At 38.7% G+C, this 17,794-nt stretch overlaps 1 protein-coding gene across 4 annotated transcripts in view; it reads right to left on the bottom strand.

Annotated features, from left to right (window-relative positions):
- CDKAL1 (CDKAL1 threonylcarbamoyladenosine tRNA methylthiotransferase) overlaps positions 1 to 5,110 on the bottom strand; it is a 594,702-nt gene extending 589,592 nt beyond the window's left edge. For all 4 annotated transcript variants that reach the window (XM_012753511.2, XM_076010495.1, XM_020280124.2 and 1 more), the window contains exon 1: positions 4,999 to 5,110. The gene's annotated coding sequence lies outside the window, so the exon portion shown is untranslated. The remainder of the gene's footprint in view (positions 1 to 4,998) is intronic.
- Positions 5,111 to 17,794: the final 12,684 nt, after the last annotated feature.

Below are 17,794 nucleotides of genomic sequence, written 5' to 3'. Positions count from 1 at the left end.
AGCAACCCCCACCTCATTCCCCCCACACACTTCCTATTCCCCTTCCCTGCCTGTTTTTTACCTGTAGCACTTTATCACCTGCTTACATATTTGTTTATTTGTTTGGTTTTTTTTTTTTTTACTGTTTATCTCTTTCTACTAGAATATATACCCCATGAGGGTAAAGGTTTCTGTGTGCTTTGTTTACTGCTTTATCCCAGGTGCCTAGAACTATGTCTAGCATATTGCAGGTTCTCGATAAATAATTTTTAACATAGCTGGGCATGCTGGCACACACCTGTAGTCCCAGCTACTCAGGAGGCTAAAGCAGGACTGCTTAAACCCAGGAGTTTGAGGCTACAGGGAGCTATGATCGCACCATGGCACTCCTGTCTGGGTGACAAAGTGACACCCTGTCTCTAAAAATGAATAAACATTTTTTAATGTAGGTTACACAGTTTAACAAGATATGGATATAGATACTCCGAAGACACCAAATTAGTTTCTGACTCAGAGGCCTTCACATTTGCTATTCCTCTGCCAGAATATCAGCCCAGATATTTGTATTAATATGTCTTGCTGTCCACTTCTGCACTCAAATACCACCCCCTCAGAGAGGCCTTTCCTAATCACCCTATTTAAAATAACCACATTGCCCAAGCATGTTTCATTTTTCTTCATAGCACTTACCTGACACCATATATATTATTGCATGTGTCTTTCTCATTACAATATAAGTTCCATAAGCACAAAGACATCATCTCTTTTTCAGTACTATCTCTACAACACTTCTGACAAGGCCTAGAACATAGCAGACACACAATATTTACTGACTATATGAGTGAATACAATGCTTAAGTTGAATTCAATTAGTCTTCTTATAACATGGGAGGAAATTCTTACATTGGGTGGAGAAATGAAGTAAATATGAAGTAAATGCCTAGCCTCTAGGATTTCTTCTATCACTATTATTCTATCAAATAATTAAGTGAGAAAGGCTATAAGACTAGGTAATATCTTTGAATGTTACTAAAGAACTACTGAAAAATTATGAATAACTTAATGACATTAAAAGCCATTTTTTTAAATTACACAATTTTTACATCCCATACACAATTGTGTATGGGTCCACCAAAGAGAAACAGAACAAAACAAAAGGGATGAAAGGAGTCCACTGCTGTAAACATACCCTATCATTACAGAGTTAGGAAAGTAGAGAAGATTGCTAATTTTTCAGAACTGAAAAATTTTACTCCTTATTTTACAGAACTGAAGTCCAGAGAAGCAAAAGGATGTGTACACTGACAGAGACAGAATTAGAACCTAGGCCTCTTCTCAATGCCACGCTCTTCCCACTACAGCCCTGCCTCATTGGCAAAGCACAAACAATGCAAGAGTCTAATATGACACAAAGAAGTAAACACATCCCAGAAAACAATGGGAAAAGGAAAAACAGGCAATTCACTTAGGAGGTGGGCAAGTGGGAGGGGGGAGGAGGGGAAGAATGTATACTTACATAATGGGTGCGGTGCACACCACCTGGGGGTTGGACACGCTTGAACCTCTGGCATGGCGGGGTGGGGGAGGGGTGGCAGGGGCAATATATGTAACCCTAACAATATTTGTACCCCCATAATATGAGGAAATAAAAGGAAAAATTATTTGGAAAAAAAAAGAAATACAAACAGCCAATCAAAATAGGAAAAAATGCTCAACCACACTAATAACAAACATTGAAATGAGTTATTTTTCAACTACCTCACTGATAAAAGACTGACAAAAACCCTACTGTTAGCTGAAAGCATGGTAAAACTAGTATGCCCTTTCTGGAGAGCAATCTGGCAATACATATCAAACTTTAACACATGTATATCCTTTGACTCAACAATTTCATTTCTAGAAATTCACTCTAGGGAGACAAAGGAGACAAATATAATGCAGAGGTTCCTAAACCTAGCAGCATATCATAAGCACGTAAACAATCTCACTCATCATTATTAATAACGTTTTTACTTTGAACACATTGGGAGAGGGAATTACTTAGCCTTCAGAAATATTTAAATAAGTTACAAAAATGGAAGTTTGAAAATAAAAGGAAAGCAAGATAGTTAAATGGAGCAAACGGATCACATAAAATGTTTTCTCAAAGGTAGAGAAAAATCAAGTTTGATAAAGGCAATAAAAATAGTAAAAAAGGAAATATTGAAAATGATATCAGAGAGGTTGCAATATCCTAGAGTAGTGGTTACTTACATAGGTGAGTTATTAGGGGAACTTCTATAATATCAAATCCCCAGGTTCCATTCTGAATTAGAATCTCCAAGGGTAGAACTGAGGCATGTGAATTTAGAAACTTCCTAGGTAATTCCACTAAACATCCCTGATTAAGAACCACTATTCTGGCTGGGTGCAGTGGCTCACGCCGGTAATCCCAGCACTTCGAAGGGCTGAGATGGGAGGGTTCCTTGAGGCCAGGAGTTTGCGACCAGCCTGGGCAACATAGCAAGCCCCCATCGCTATAAAATATTTTAAAAATTAGCTAGGCATGGAGGTGTGTGCCTGTTCTAGTTCTAGCTTCTCAGGAGGCTGAGGTGGGAAGATTGCTTGAGCTTAGGAGTTTGAGGTTGCAGTAAGCTATGATGCCAGCACTGCACTCTAGTCCAGGCAACAGAGCAAGACCCTGTCTCAAAACAATGAAATAAAAAAGAACCACTATTCTACCACAGCAGTGGTTCTCAATCTTGAACATCCGTTCTATTAACCAGAGGCACTTGTGAAAATTGCCAACACCTGCGCCCTAGGCCAGCTGAATCACTCTCTCAGAATGGAGCCTAGGCATCAACATTTGTCAAAAACTTTGCAGTAATTGTGTGTATAGCCACAGTTTCAAACCAATGTCCTAGATTAATGGTTTTCACAGTGTGGTTCCCACACCAGCAAGACTAATCACATCATAGGGAACTTGTTAGAAATGAAAATTCTTGGGCCCCACTCCAGATGTACTGAATGAGATATTTTGAGTAAAGCCCAGCAATCTTAACAAGCCCTGCACGTGATTTTGATATACATTGAAGTTTGATAATCACTGTCCCAGAGTTATTCTTTCATAAAAATCACCTAGAATGCATGTCAAAAAATATATTACCTGGTCAGCTGATTTTCAACAAGGGTGCCAAGACAATTCAATGGGGGAAAAAATAGTCTTTTCAATAAATTGTGCTAGAACAACTGGATAGCCATATGCAAAGAATGAAGCTGGAACCTCGTTTCACATCATATACAAAAACTAACTCAAGTGGATCATAGACCTAAATGTAAGGGCTAACACTATGAAACTCTTAGGGGAAGAAAAGGTGTAAATCTTCATGACATTACAGTAGGCACTGGTTTCTTAGTTAAGACACCAAAAGCACAAGCAACAAAAGAAAAAATAGTTCAGACTTCATCAAAATTAAACATTACATGCTTCAAAGGACACCATCAAGAAAGTGAAAAGACAACCTATACAATGGAAGAAAATACTGGCAAATCATATATCTGGTAAGGGTCTAGTATCTGAATATATAAAGAACCCCTACAACTCAACAATAAAAAGACAACCCAATTTAAAATATGAGCAAAGGATTTGAATAAACATGTCTCCAAAGAAGATATAAAGATGGCTGATAAGCACATGAACAGATGTCAACATCATTAGCCATAAGGGAAATGCAAAACAAAAGCACAATGATACACCACTTACACCCACTGGAATGGCTAGAATCAGAAAAGCAAGTTAAGTGACAAGCATGTGGATTAGATTACGTAGATGGAAAGAAAAAGAAAAGAGAGTTACCAAAGAGTATAGGACCAAGCCTTGAGGAACTCCAAATTTAACTGGGAAGTAAAGGAGAACCAGCCTAAAATGGAGACCACGCAGCACCCACCAGAGAAGAAAAAAATGAGTGAACCACAAAAAGCAAAAGAAGGCGGCAGCATGTCAAGGAGGTGGACATGGTCAGGGACATGGTCAGCATTTCATGCTGAATGAAAATGAAAGGTTAAGTAAAATAAATAAAAATGTCTCTTGGATGTAGTGATATGGAAATCACAGCGTTTCCATGAAATGATGGTGGCAAATGGCTAAGAAATTGGGCTACCTTTCTGCATATTCTCATGTGTAACATGCCACTCAAACATAAAATGTTTAAAATAAGTTAGCACTTTGATTATCTGCAGTTAGTCTAAAGTCCTCTTGAAAGATGATTCTGGAAAACAAAAATTGCTTAGGAAAAGCAAGTATCTCACAAGTTTACAAAACCACCATAAAGACTTTTTAAAACTACCTAAAGGAATTAGACTACACAAAGACCGCTTGCCACAGCAGGGTTAATGATATTCCATAATACTTCTAACTTCTTACTGATTATGACAGGTGTGTTGACATCTGCCAAGACTGTGATCCAGTGTCTAGCCTTAGTAATAAATACGTCCAGCTCTACAACGACTGCATAGTGCGAGTAACCAACAGCTACAAAACAGGAATAAGGCAATAAGGTAGGTATCCACATCACATTTCACCCAAAAAACACGTGTCATCCCGAGATTCAGAGAAAGGTTTTATGAGTAAAGGAGAAAGAAAAGTGAAAAAGCAAGACACCTGCTCCTCTAGCCAACTTCAGTTTAAATTCTTATTATGATACTGCTCTGTGAAAGCTAAAAAACTGCTAAAGCTTTGTCATGTCCACAAACTCACTAACGTAGAAAGTGGGAGAACATCTGAAGTTAAATCTGACGATAAGGAACACGGTACTTTAAATACTCCTAACGACCCGGCAGCACCTGAGGCCGATGATCCCTTCTTCACTCAGGCAGCCCTATCTCCCTCCCAATTCCCCTGTCCCAGCTGGCAAGTCCCCTTTTAACTACGAAACAAATTAGCAAAAAGCCCGAAAAAGACTGTAACTAGAGAAACAAGGCTTCGCCATAAAAGGAGCTCTGGCCACACTCTGCCTCACACTGACCCATCGCCACTCTTACCTAGCAGTCGGAAAATATAAACCAGTCCAAAGCGAGAGAATCCACACGCCACTTTCCGGAAACTGCACAGACTTTAGATGGAGCGCGCCATGACACATACGTCCCGCCACGTTTATTTACGCATGCTCCGCGACGGTGGCCCGAAGAGGTCAAACTGCATCATTGCTGAAAACGCGAGTTCTCGTTTAACCTAATTTAGTAATGATTACACTTCAGTTCCTTTGGTTGCCAGAGCGAAAATAACACCCCGAAGTCCTCGGGTTCTTAGAATTGCTTGATAGCTAACTTCTACTGAGCTCTTATTATGTGTTTGGCACTGTGCTAAGCACTTTTCATAAACATCTCAAAATTTATTTACTATTATTGTTCCCAGTTTACAAAGCAGGAAACCGGGAATTTAAGTACTTGCTATAAATTACTGGTAGTGACTGCCCCCTTAGCTGAATCTTATTTTGTCTGACTCCCAAAGAACCTGCTCTTTTCACTACATTTTACTATCTGCTTCAAACATTTGTGGAAAAAGATTTTGTTAATATAAGAGAGAATAGAAAAGGATACAATAAGAACAGTTGGTAGATTAAACTTAATAAAGATCATTTAGCATCAGGAAGATTTTCTTGGTTTTTGTTTTATAATGCTTATGATTCACATGTTATCTCACTTCATTATTCATTACCCAAGAACTATTATTTGACCATCTGTTTACCAGAATAACATCATCCCTTTAAAAAGTGAAGGTAACAGGCCATGAACAGGAGTCATAAATCATGAGTTTTATGTCTAACTTTGGGTTTCATGGTGATTTGGAGCAATTACCTTATTCTGCAAATTACTTTCCTAGTACAATTTCCTCTAATCAAAATGCCACCCCTTTCTTTGCTTATCCATATCTGTAAAATAAACGGTGACCTGGGATCCACTGCAGTCCTAACCCAGCTGAATCAGAAGTGTGTGTTTATGTTGCCCCAGCTCTTTCACTAGACCGAAATGAGGCCCTAGTTATCTTCTTGGTTATAATCACACTGCCTAGCACATAGCTTTGTACCAAATAGCCTCTCAATAAACCTACACTGAATGAATGAATGACTCCACCCCTTTTCCTCAATATCTAATTAAGTTAAGGAAATTTCCGTTAAGGAAATGTTACTGAGCATGCATTTTATAAGCACAAGCACTGTGCTAGACGCTGAAGCTAAAAAGAAAGAAAAGACTACTTCAAGGAAATCATGTCAATAGCAAATACCAATACTATGGAAGATGAACTCACAAGGACACAGAGGTGAAGTAAGGGACATAAATGAAGGCATTCCAGGCTGGGGAGACAGTGAGAGCAAATGAAGGTATGCACACCTGGAATGATGAATTCTTCTGCAGTAGAAAGGTAATGCATGAAGCTGGTGATGGGAGAGGGCTGGGCAGGGACCAGATCAAAATGAACCTTGTATGCTATAACAGGGACATTAGACCTAATCCTAGATGTTCATTATTAGGCAATATAAAAGTATCTGAGTAGATTGTTCTCTCAGCAGAGTGGGTTTGAGGACAATACTTCAGACATGAAGGAATAATGAAAGCCTAAATTGAGTTTGTTGGCTGTGAAGAATGGGAAGGGAGGGCATATTTGAAGGGAGAATGAGCAGGTAGCATCAGCAAGACTTAGTGATTGATAGCTGTTTAAAAAGAAGATACAAGGATGTTTCCAAATTTTTGGCTAAAGCAACAAGCACAAATACCTCCTCAGTGAAATCTATCTATTTAGGCCCTTTTAGTCTAAATTATTTGAAAAGCCAGTGGCCCTACTTCTAGGAATTTACCTTGCAGAAATACACATAATGACCTATATTCCAGAGCATTTTTTGGAGCATTGCTTGTAGTAACAAAATACTTGAAACCCTCTCTAGCTCCTCAACAAGGAACTGGTTAACTATATAGTATTTGAACTAGGATATAGTATTTGAAAAAGGAGGAGGTTGCTTTTAATGTGCTATCCAAGATATATTCTTAAGCGTAAAAAGCAAGTTGCAAGATAGGGTATACAGTGTGTGCATAGCAACTAGAGTAAATATATATATTACCTCTGGTAGGATATGTAAGTAACAGATAATGTTGTCTCTGAGAACTGAGACTGGGTAATAGGATAATGAGGTTGTCTCTGGGAGCTGAGTAGCTCAAGGGACATTTACTTTTCCCTATATGTCATATTTTTGAGCTTTTATTATTGTTCCATGTTAATATATTATTTACTCAAAAAATAGGGCAGGTATGTATAATCCCAGCTACTCAGGAAGTTGAGGTGGGAGGATCCCTTGAGGCCAGGAGTTCAAGGCCACAGTAAGCTATGATCATACCTGTGAATAGCCACTGCAGTCCAGCCTAGGCAATAAAGTGAGACTATGTCTCTAAAAAAATTTTTTAATAGATAAATTTTATAAATGAAATTAATCAATATCTTTTTTATGAGAAATAATTCATCTGTTGAATAAACTCTTTAAAATTTAAATTAAATTTAAATAAATTTAATAATCATCATTAATAATAATAAATAAATGTAAATAAAAATTTAAAAATGATAAGTGTACACGAAGGCCAGGTGTGGTGGCTTGCACTTGTAATCCCAGCACTTTGGGAGGCCAAACCAGGAGGATCACTTGAGCCCAAGAGTTCAAGATCAGTTGGGCAACATAGCAAGACTCCATCTTTACAAAAAATTGTTTTAATCATCCAAAAAATTAGCCAGACATGGTGGTGTGTATCTATCATCTCAGCTATTTGAGAAGCTGAGGCAGGAGGATCACTTCAGCCCAGGAGTTCGAGGCTACACGGAGCTATGACTACACCACTGCACTCGAGCCTGGGTAACAGAGTAAGACCTTGTCTCTAAAGAGAAAAAAAAAAAAAAAGAAAGAAAAAAAATGAAGTATATGTAATATTTTCTGTGTAGAAGATTAAATAAATCTTAAATTTAGTAGAATAAAATTTAAAGGGACTAATCCATTTCTTATATGAAATATGAAAAACATAAATAATAAGTGCTCTTAATTTTTAAAGTTCAGCAAGTCACCATGCATCAGCGAAATATATTGTTATTTATATTAGCTTTCCATGGCTTGCCACAAAAATCCAATTCTAATTTATTAAGCAACAAGAGTCAGAAACACATGAAAATCAATACTAGATCCAAAGATTTTGATTATATCTAATAAATTAGGTGTCAGAATGAAGTTCCCCAGCTGGACACCGTACAACTGAAGCAGTTCTTAGGAAGATTTTTCAGGTGTTGGATGAACCCAAGAAGAAAGATGGTGGCAGTAGGGATATAGGGAAAAAAAAGAAATACAAGATCTAGTTCCAGGGAAAATTTGCTAAAAATGCGTGAATGTTTCTGTGTAGAGAATAAAAGGAAAGAATGCTGATGTTCTTAAATAAACTGATAAAAGATCATATGTCAGCCTGAAGAATCTTAAATTTTAAAAAATCATGTAAAAACATGATGTGAGATAAACTAAACCTCCTGTTGTCTTTGGACTAATGTTGAAATTGTCTCTGTATAATCTAACCACTAGGGGTCAGAGTGTTATACTTCTAATATCGGCTATTCTAGTCTATCAACACAAATAGATTTGGTTCAATCCTATAATTAATTTTATCTTTTCATTCTGCCACTCTCAGTACAGGCGGTTTAGGGGCTGCACAAGTGGCCTGTGGCCCGGGCCAGAGCAATGAGAACACTACATTCCCTTGCCACAGGGCATGTAACCCACACCCGGCCAGGGTGAATTCTGGGCTCTCAGTCAACTGTGAGAATCTGAGGCTAAAGCTTCCAGGGCTACCATGTGGAGAACACCTGCCTGAGACCAATGCTATTTTAGAGGAAGCAGAGTTGAGAGATGAAGGGAGAAATCAATAAGTTCTGAAGACAATTGTAAGGCCCTTACATCCAGCATACCTGTAGCTAACTTTACTTCTAAGCTGTTCAGTTTTGTTAACAAGTAAATCCTCACCTTTTTTTTTTTTATTAAAGCTAATGTGAGTGGGTTTCTATGATTAGCAACCAAAAGACTCCTGGCTAGCCGGGCGCTGTGGCTCACGCCTGTAATCCTAGCTCTTGGGAGGCCGAGGCGGGCGGATTGCTCAAGGTCGGGAGTTCGAAACCAGCCTGAGCAAGAGCAAGACCCCGTCTCTACTATAAATAGAAAGAAACTAATTGGCCAACTAATATATATAGAAAAAATTAGCCAGGCATGGTGGCTCATGCCTGTAGTCCCAGCTACTTGGGAGGCTGAGACAGAAGGATCGCTTGAGCCCAGGAGTTTGAGGTTGCTGTGAGCTAGGCTGACGCCACGGCACTCACTCTAGCCTAGGCAACAAAGCGAGACTCTGTCTCAAAAAAAAAAAAAAAAAAAAAAAATATGGCCAGGCGGGGTGGCTCACGCCTATAATCCTAGCACTCTGGGACGCCGAGGTGGGAGGATTGCTTGAGCACAGGAGTTCGAGACCAGCCTGAGTAAGAGCAAGACCCCGTATCTACTATAAATAGAAAGAAATTAGCCAAACAACTAAAAATAGAAAAAATTATTCAGGCACGGTGACATGTGCCTGTAGTCTCACCTACCAGGGAGGCTAAGGCAGGAGGATCGCTTGAGCCCAGGAGTCTGAGGTTGCTGTGAGGTAGGCTAATGCCACGGAACTCTAACCTAGGCAAGAGAGTGAGACTCTAACTCAAAAATAATAATAATAATTTTTAAAAATAATAATTTACATCTATTGTCTAACTCCCTGATTGCTTATAAGTATCTGCAGGAAGGAGACCTATGTTTTCTCTGTCCCTCACTAATATATGCCTCATAAATTGTAAACTTACTGAGTTATGTAATAATATGTCAATATTTAGTGGGTGTATACAGTATACCAAATATTATAATAAATGCTCAGGAAACCTGACAGACCAAGATCCCTGCCCTCTTAAGAGTTTATATGCTCACAGGTAGAGACAGACAAATCATAGTAGATATGATACAATACGTTCAAAGATGATAAACATGGCTGAAAAATTATAGCAGATTAAGAAGCAAGAATCAGGGCTTGCATTTTTTAAAGATGGTTGTCAGAGGAGGCTGAGAAAAAGACCTTTAAGCAAAGATTTGAAAAGTGTGAGGAGTCAGCCAAGGAATGTCTGGGGGAAGGCCATTCAAGAAAAAGGGACCTTATGAAAAGCGGGTGGTTTACTGGTGGGGGGGGGGGCTAAAAAATTAAAAAAAAATAAAAAGGGACCAGCTCATGAAAAAACCATAAGATAGGAGCCTGCCTGACCTGCTTGCAAAACAGCAAGATCAGGCCGGGTGAGGTGTCTCACGCTTGTAAGCCTAGCACTCTGGGAGGCTGAGGCGGGCGGATCATTTGAGCTCAGGAGTTCAAGACCAGCCTGAGCAGGAGCGAGACCCCATCTCTATCAAAAATAGTAAGAAGTGAATTGGACAGCTAAAAATATATAGAAAAAAAAAAATTAGCCAGGCATGGTGGCGCATGCCTGTAGTCCCAGCTACTTGGGAGGCTGAGGCAGAAGGATTGCTTGAGCCCAGGAGTTCGAGGTTGCTGTGAGCTAGGCTGATGCCACGGCACTCTAGCCCAGGCAATAAAGTGAGACTCTGTCTCAAAAAAAAAAAAAAAAGAAACAGCAAGATCAGAGTGGTTTGAATGAAGTAAGAAAGCGAGCGAGTGAGTAGTAAGAGAGATCAAAACGGGGTCATGTAGAGAGCAAACAAAACTTGTAGGGCCTCCTAGGCCATAGTCTGAACTTTGACTTTTACTCTGAAGGAAATGGGAGCCACTAAAGGGTTAGGAGAAGAGGAGCAGATCACGGAGGCCAATTAGAAGGCGGTTGCCATCATCCGGGCAAGCACTGGCGATGTCCTGCAGTAGGGGGCAGTGGTGGAGGTGAGGAGGCAGGCTTTGGCTCTTAACATACTTGAAGATACAGCCCACAGAATGTCCTGAATATTGCAATTGGGATATAGTAAAAAAACAAAAAAGAAGGAAAGGATGACTTTAAAGTTTTGGGCCTGAATAAGAACAATGAAATTGCCATCAATGGTGATGGAAACGATCACAGATGGAGTGGGTTTGGGAGTAGAAACGAGAGAGATCAGGAATTCAGAGTTTGGGTTCTTTTTTTAAAAAATTTTAATTGTTTGAACTTACTTTGAAATAACCAGATAGTTTTAAATTTGCAAAAATATTACAATTAATTCATGTATTGCCTTCTCCTGGCTTTCCCAGGTGTTAACATTAGTATCTTATATAACCAAATTATAATTACCAATACCAGGAAATTAACATTGGCATGATAACTATTAACTGTTCCAATCTAGGACAGCTCATCATTCTTTGTCTTTCATGACCTTGACACTTTTTGAAGAATAATGGCCAGTTACTTTGTAAAATGTCCCCCATTTAAATCTGTCCAATGTTGCCTCATGACTAAATTCAGGTTATGAATTTTTGGCAAGGCTACTACAGAGGCCATGCGGTGCCCCTCTCGGTCCATTGCATCAGGAGGCACTTGGTATGTCTCAAGAGTGGTGATATACTTTGAACACTTGCTCTCTTCACTGTAGAATTACTGTTTTTCCCTTTGTTATTAGTAAGTGCCTTGTGGGAAGATACTTTGAGATTATATAAGTATCTTGTTTCATAGCACATTATTGCCCACTAATTTTAGCATCTGTTAATGATACTTGTAGGCAACGATTATTACTGTGGTGTTTGCCAAATGGTAACTTTCCATTCCCATCACTTCTTCTACTGATATTATTGAATAAGCTGTTCCTTCTCCCCCATGAATTTATCTACTCAACTATTTATATCAGCATGGACTCGTGAATGTTTATTTTATGCTATGGCTTATAACCCATTATTAGCATTATTTTGTTGCTCCAATTATCCCAGATTTGGTCATTGGATTTTAGGTTGGCCTCTGTGTTCTTTTGACATGTCTACATTATATGTGTGTGTGTGTTTATGTACATATATATGTATTTTTTTAGCACTTCCTTATTTTCTGGAACTACAAGATGCTCCAAGCTCATTTTGCACTTTCTGTGCACCATCCCTGGAATCAGCCAATTCTCCAAGGAGCCATGGTTCCTGTTGGTGCACTAAATGGTATTTATAAACCAAGACATGGGCACTAGGTATGCTTCTGACTATTGGGCATCACTGCTTCGGGAGCTCAGTTTTAAGCGTGCTAAACTTGAAGTGTCTACTAGACATCCACGTGTATTGTTAACTTGGCAGTTGGATTTATGATTCTGAGCTTTAGGTGAGAAGTTTGGGCTATAGATGTAAATTTGGGAGTCGATAATTTGGGAGTCACTAATAAGTAATGAAAAGAGCTAAAGGCTGAGGCCTGAGACACTCCAATATTAAGATGAGGGAAAAGAGGATAAACCAGCAAAGAATACTGAGAAGGAACAACCGGGGAGGTAGGAAGCAAACTAAGAGTACAGTGTCCCAGAAACCAAATGATAAAAGTATGTCACAGAGAAGGGAGTGATCAACTGTGTCAAGTGATGCTGATGGCTCTAGCAAGATGAAGACTGAGGATTGGTTATCTGACTGAGCAACTTGGAAGGGCAGTTTAGGTGAAGTGATGTGGATGAAAGTTGGATGGAGTGAATTCGAGGATGAAGAAGGGGAGAGAACCAGAGATAGCAAGTACAGACAATTCTTGAAGTTTTGCTGCATAGAGACGCAGAGCTATGGGATTGCAGCAGTGGAGGAAGTAGGTTCAAAAGGAAAGAACTTTTTTAAGATAGGAGAAAATTTAGCATATAAGAGCATGCTTATATGCTAAATAGCAACAATCCTCTGGAGACAGGGAAATTCATGACATAGCACAAAGAAGGGAGGAACCATTGAAGTGATATTCCTGAGAAAGGGCTGTGACAATTTTTCTGAGCATTGTATAATAGTAACTGACATGTAAATAGTTGGGAAATAAATAAGCGATGTTTACCTTGTTTTAAAAATCAAATACATTTGGCTGATGTTATTTTAAAATCCAAACTTAAAGAAATGTAATTAACTGTAATTAAAAAAAATAACTAGAGCTTTCTAAAAAGACATTAGAAGTGTGTCAACAGGCAACGAAAGTACAATATTATACAGGAAATATATTCCACTGGCAAGTATCAGAAGGTGGTCACTGCCAGGAAGATATGGAAAGAGAAAATCGTTTTTTCCCCTTTTTTTTCTTTTTTTAATCATAAGGCACTCATGGCTTTTATTTAAAGGGGAAAAATGCATTCACTAAATGTTCTCTATTAGCTACATCTCTCACTGGCTTCTTTCCAAATATTTTCTTACAAGTGATAAATCTGTAGGAGAAATTCAGAGATTTGCAATTCCACCAAGAGCAACTCTCTTTGAGAGCCAGTGGTGAGAATACCAAAGGCCAAGAAGAGGTTCACTAGTGAGAAGCTCTTTGTCAGGGAACAGAACAAAATCCTTGCAGCAGCTGATTTCATGAGAATTTATTCCCTGAACCTACAGAAAAAAGCAGATTTAAACTGCAACAGCTGGGAGGGAAGAAGAGAGGGAAGTATTCATTTTGGTTTATCTGCTTATTGTAATTTCTCAAAGGCCCATGTTAGGATTGTTGTCCTTTCAATAGGAGAGTAAAAGCAGAGATCAATAGACAAAGCAAACCAGGACAAAATATAGGAAAAAAGACTTTATTTTTGTCTTATCCTCTGCTGCATTCTCTATTTGCCCTCTATAATTTCTCAATAAATGATTGCTACGAAGATAGGAAAATTGCTTAGTAAAAAGGCACTCAATGGATAGTTATAATATTTATTTTCAAAGCATATATTTAATTATGTTATGTATAAATACAGGCAGAATTCATATATGAAATGAGTTTCCTCAAAGCAAAAGTACTCCCTGAAGTTGATTTGTTTTTACATAATTATGATGTATTATTAGACAAATGGCATATGTGAGTTTGTTTGATTACTGATTATCTTGATAATGGAGGGAAACAATGGTGTAGTTAATCCAAAATGATCTAAAGTCACTTATATTTAATTTTGAAAAAAAATTGTTTGACATGTAGCAATGAATGTGAGTATTCTTAACATTCTAAGATCTTTAAAAACCTCAAATAAAGCAATGAAAACATACCGAGTAAAAATATATTCAGCTCACAGCCTAGCCCTGCACATATTAAAATTGCAATAGATGCATGGTCATTAATCGCCAGCAAATGTCACAGCTTCCTTATCTGTCATTTAGCAACTGTGTCAGTCATTGTCCTTATTCAGAAGAACCTCCTTTAACCTACTTTAATTTTATATGGTTCAGGTGGGCACGGACTATGTCAGCCTCCATTAATGGGCATGTGACTAAGACCAGCTCAATCAGAGCCTAGTATTCCTCTGGCCACAGTAGTGGATTTCAAGAGTACATGTAACCCTGTACCTGTGCTCATGTGTACAGCATATCCTATCCTCCCTGGCAATAGGTTCATGGGTGACACATGGTAACAGCTGTGAGTCCCCAGCTGTCACTTTATAAAATATGCCATGCCCTTCTGGCCCTAGCTGATCTGTCTAGAGTAGATCCCCACTGAATTGAGCCAATCAGAGGTCTTTCCCCAGGAATTAGAAATTAGGAATAGGAGATTCCAGTATTATTTTTGACTTTGCTTTAACAGAGTTCTATATTAGGGAGCTTCCATATGACTGTGGGAGAAGAGAAAGTTCTTCTAGAGAGAGAACAAGAGAAGAAAACCGCAGTCAGGCAGAGAGAAGCAGACACAAAAACTGAAGAGACATGTACTGATTCTGATCCTTCAAAGACCAGAACATTCTTGACCCTTGGTTGTCTAAGGGTACAAATTTGAATCATCATATTAATTTCCTTTTTTGAAGCTAGCTCCCCCTTGAAGTCTCATTGTCAATCAAAAGTCTTTACTAATTCTGCAGCCCTTGGAGATTGGAGCAGAGAAGCCAGGTGGATGTGTTAATCCAGGGGTGGGAATTTGTAGGGCAGGTAAGAGTAGAAAGACTGGAGGAGAAGGATTGAAGGTACCAGTGGGAATGCAGATGAAGTGGCTGAAAAGGAGGGTCAAGTTGGGTTGAGAAGAAGGAGAATTCAAAATAAGATAAACTCAACTAGAAGAAGGGACAGGGCTGAGGCTGGAGGTCAGAGTTAGATGAATTTGCTACCTTGTGGAAGTCAGGTATTGAAAGGAAAAAAAGGAGGGTGTGTTCTGACAGATAGATGTCAAAGGCAGAGGAGTCTTAAATTGCAACAAGGTCCAGGATGTGGCTGAGAGAGTGGGTTGTTAAAAGGAAGTAATAGTTGAATAGAGATTAAGGAACTCTGAAACTAAGAAACCAGATGTCAAAGCCTCAGTGAATATGTGTTTGCTATTGGGCGCAGTGGCTTATGCCTGTAATCCTAGCACTCTGGGAGATTGAAGCGGGAGGATCATTTAAGGTCAGGAGTTCGAGACCAGCCTGAGCAAGAGCAAGAGGCTTGTCTCTACTAAAAATAGAAAAATTAGCCAGGCATTGTGGTGTGCACCTGTAGTCTCAGCTACTCAGGAGGTTGAGAAAGGAGGATCACTTGAGCCCAGGAGTTTGAGGTTGCTGTGACCTAGGCTGATCCCATGGCACTCTAGTCCACGTGACACAGTGAGTCTCAATTAAAAAAAAATATGTGTTTGTTAGAAATACAGGCAATCAACAGAATCAGAATAATATTGGAGTTTTTAATTCTCCAGTGTTAATAATGAAAACCTGAGTGGATGAAGTATTTTGTAAAGGTTCTGACATTTTCAAATATGGACCTAATTGATATTTAGAATATCTTAAATGAGGTAAAGGACCTGTATTTTTTATGCATACAAAATATTCTCCAAATATAGTACAACCATAGTACAGTATGGAGGTTCCTGAAAAAACTAAAATTAGAACTATAGTGGTATATGTATACCATGGAGTACTACTCAGCCATGAAAATGGTGAACTAATATCTTTTGTATTAACCTGGATGGAACTGGAGACCATTCTTCTGAGTGAGGTATCACAAGAATAGAAAAACAAACACCACATGTATTCACCATTAAATTGGAACTAATCGATCAACACGCATGTGCATATATAGAAATAACATTCATTGGAAATCAAGCAGGTGGGAGGGGGGAAGAGGGGTGGGTAAATTCACACCTAACAGGTACAGAGCACACTATCTGGGGGATGGGCACACTTACAACTTTGACTCAACAGTACAAAAGCAATTTATGTAATCAAAACGTTTGTACCCCCATAATATTCTGAAATAATAAAAAAAAAGAACTACAATATGATCTGGAAATCCCACTGCTGGGAATATATACAAAAGAAAGCAAATCAGGCCAGGCGCGGTGGCTCACACCTGTAATCCTAGCACTCTGGGAGGCAGGTGAATTGCTCAAGGTCAGGAGTTCGAAACCAGCCTGAGCAAGAGCGAGACACCATCTCTACTAAAAATAGAAAGAAATTAATTGACTAACTAAAAATATACATATACAAAAAAAAAATTATCCAGGTATGGTGGCGCATGCCTGCAGTCCCAGCTACTCAGGAGGCTGAGGCAGGAGGATCACTTGAGCCCAGGAGATTGAGGTTGCTGTGAGCTAGGCTGACGCCATGACACTCACCCTAGCCTGAGCAACAAAGTGAGACTCTGTTTCAAAAAATAAATAAATAAATAAATAAAACTGTCTTTAATTTTTTTTAATTTAAAAAAATAAAAATATTTTTTAAAAAACAAAAGAAAGCAAATCAGTATATCAAAGAGATAACTGCACTCCCATGTTTATGGCAGCACTATTCACAATAGCCAAGTTATGAAATCTACCTAAGTGTCCACTAACAGGTGAATGGAGAAAGAACATGGTATAGATACACAATGGAATAATATTTGACCATAAAAAAGAATAAAATCCTGTCATTTGCAGCAATGGATGGAACTGATGATAATTATGTCAAGTGAAATAATCTGGGCATAGAAAGACAACTATCACATGTTCTCACTCATATGTGGAAGCTAAAAAGTGGCTCTCATGGAGGTAGAGGGTAGAATGGTGGGGTTACCACCGGCCAGGAAGGGAAGCAGGTAGGGGAATGAGAAGCTAGTTAAGGGTTATAAAAATATAATCAGATAGAAGGAATAAGTTCTAGTATTCGATAGTGCAGTAGGGAAATTATAGTTAGCAATAATTTATTGTATATACCAAAATAGCTAGAAGAAAAGAATTATAATGTTCCCAACACAAAGAAAAGATAAATGTTTGAGGTGATAGATTTACCCTGTTTTGATCATTTACCTATTTACCTTGTTTTGATCATTACACAATGTATACAGGTATCAAAATATCACATGTACCCCCTGCATATGTACAGCTATGATATATTAATAAAAAGTGTTTTTAATACCACTCAGTTATTCCTATTAAGCACTGAGAGCTAAAAAAAAAGACCACTCAGTTACAACAAAACAGAAATTATTAACAAAAATATAAAACAAAATAATTACATGACAAATGTTAATTCTTGTAAAAATAGACTTATCAGGAAGAAAATCAAGAATACAATAAAAGTCTGCTTGACAGGGAAAAACCTGGCAGCCTGGACGCGGCCGCCTCCCTCCACATCCCCTGAAACCAGTGCTGTGAGGGCCGGCTAGAGACCTCAGTGCTCTATCGCCTGCTCTCATCCTCTGGCGGGTGCTGGCTGCACGATCTTGA

This window comes from Microcebus murinus, chromosome 15 (assembly GCF_040939455.1).
Source record: "Microcebus murinus isolate Inina chromosome 15, M.murinus_Inina_mat1.0, whole genome shotgun sequence".
NCBI classification, from domain to species: domain Eukaryota; kingdom Metazoa; phylum Chordata; class Mammalia; order Primates; family Cheirogaleidae; genus Microcebus; species Microcebus murinus.
Note: the sequence above shows the minus strand (reverse complement) of the source record. Positions and strands in the feature narration are given on the sequence as shown.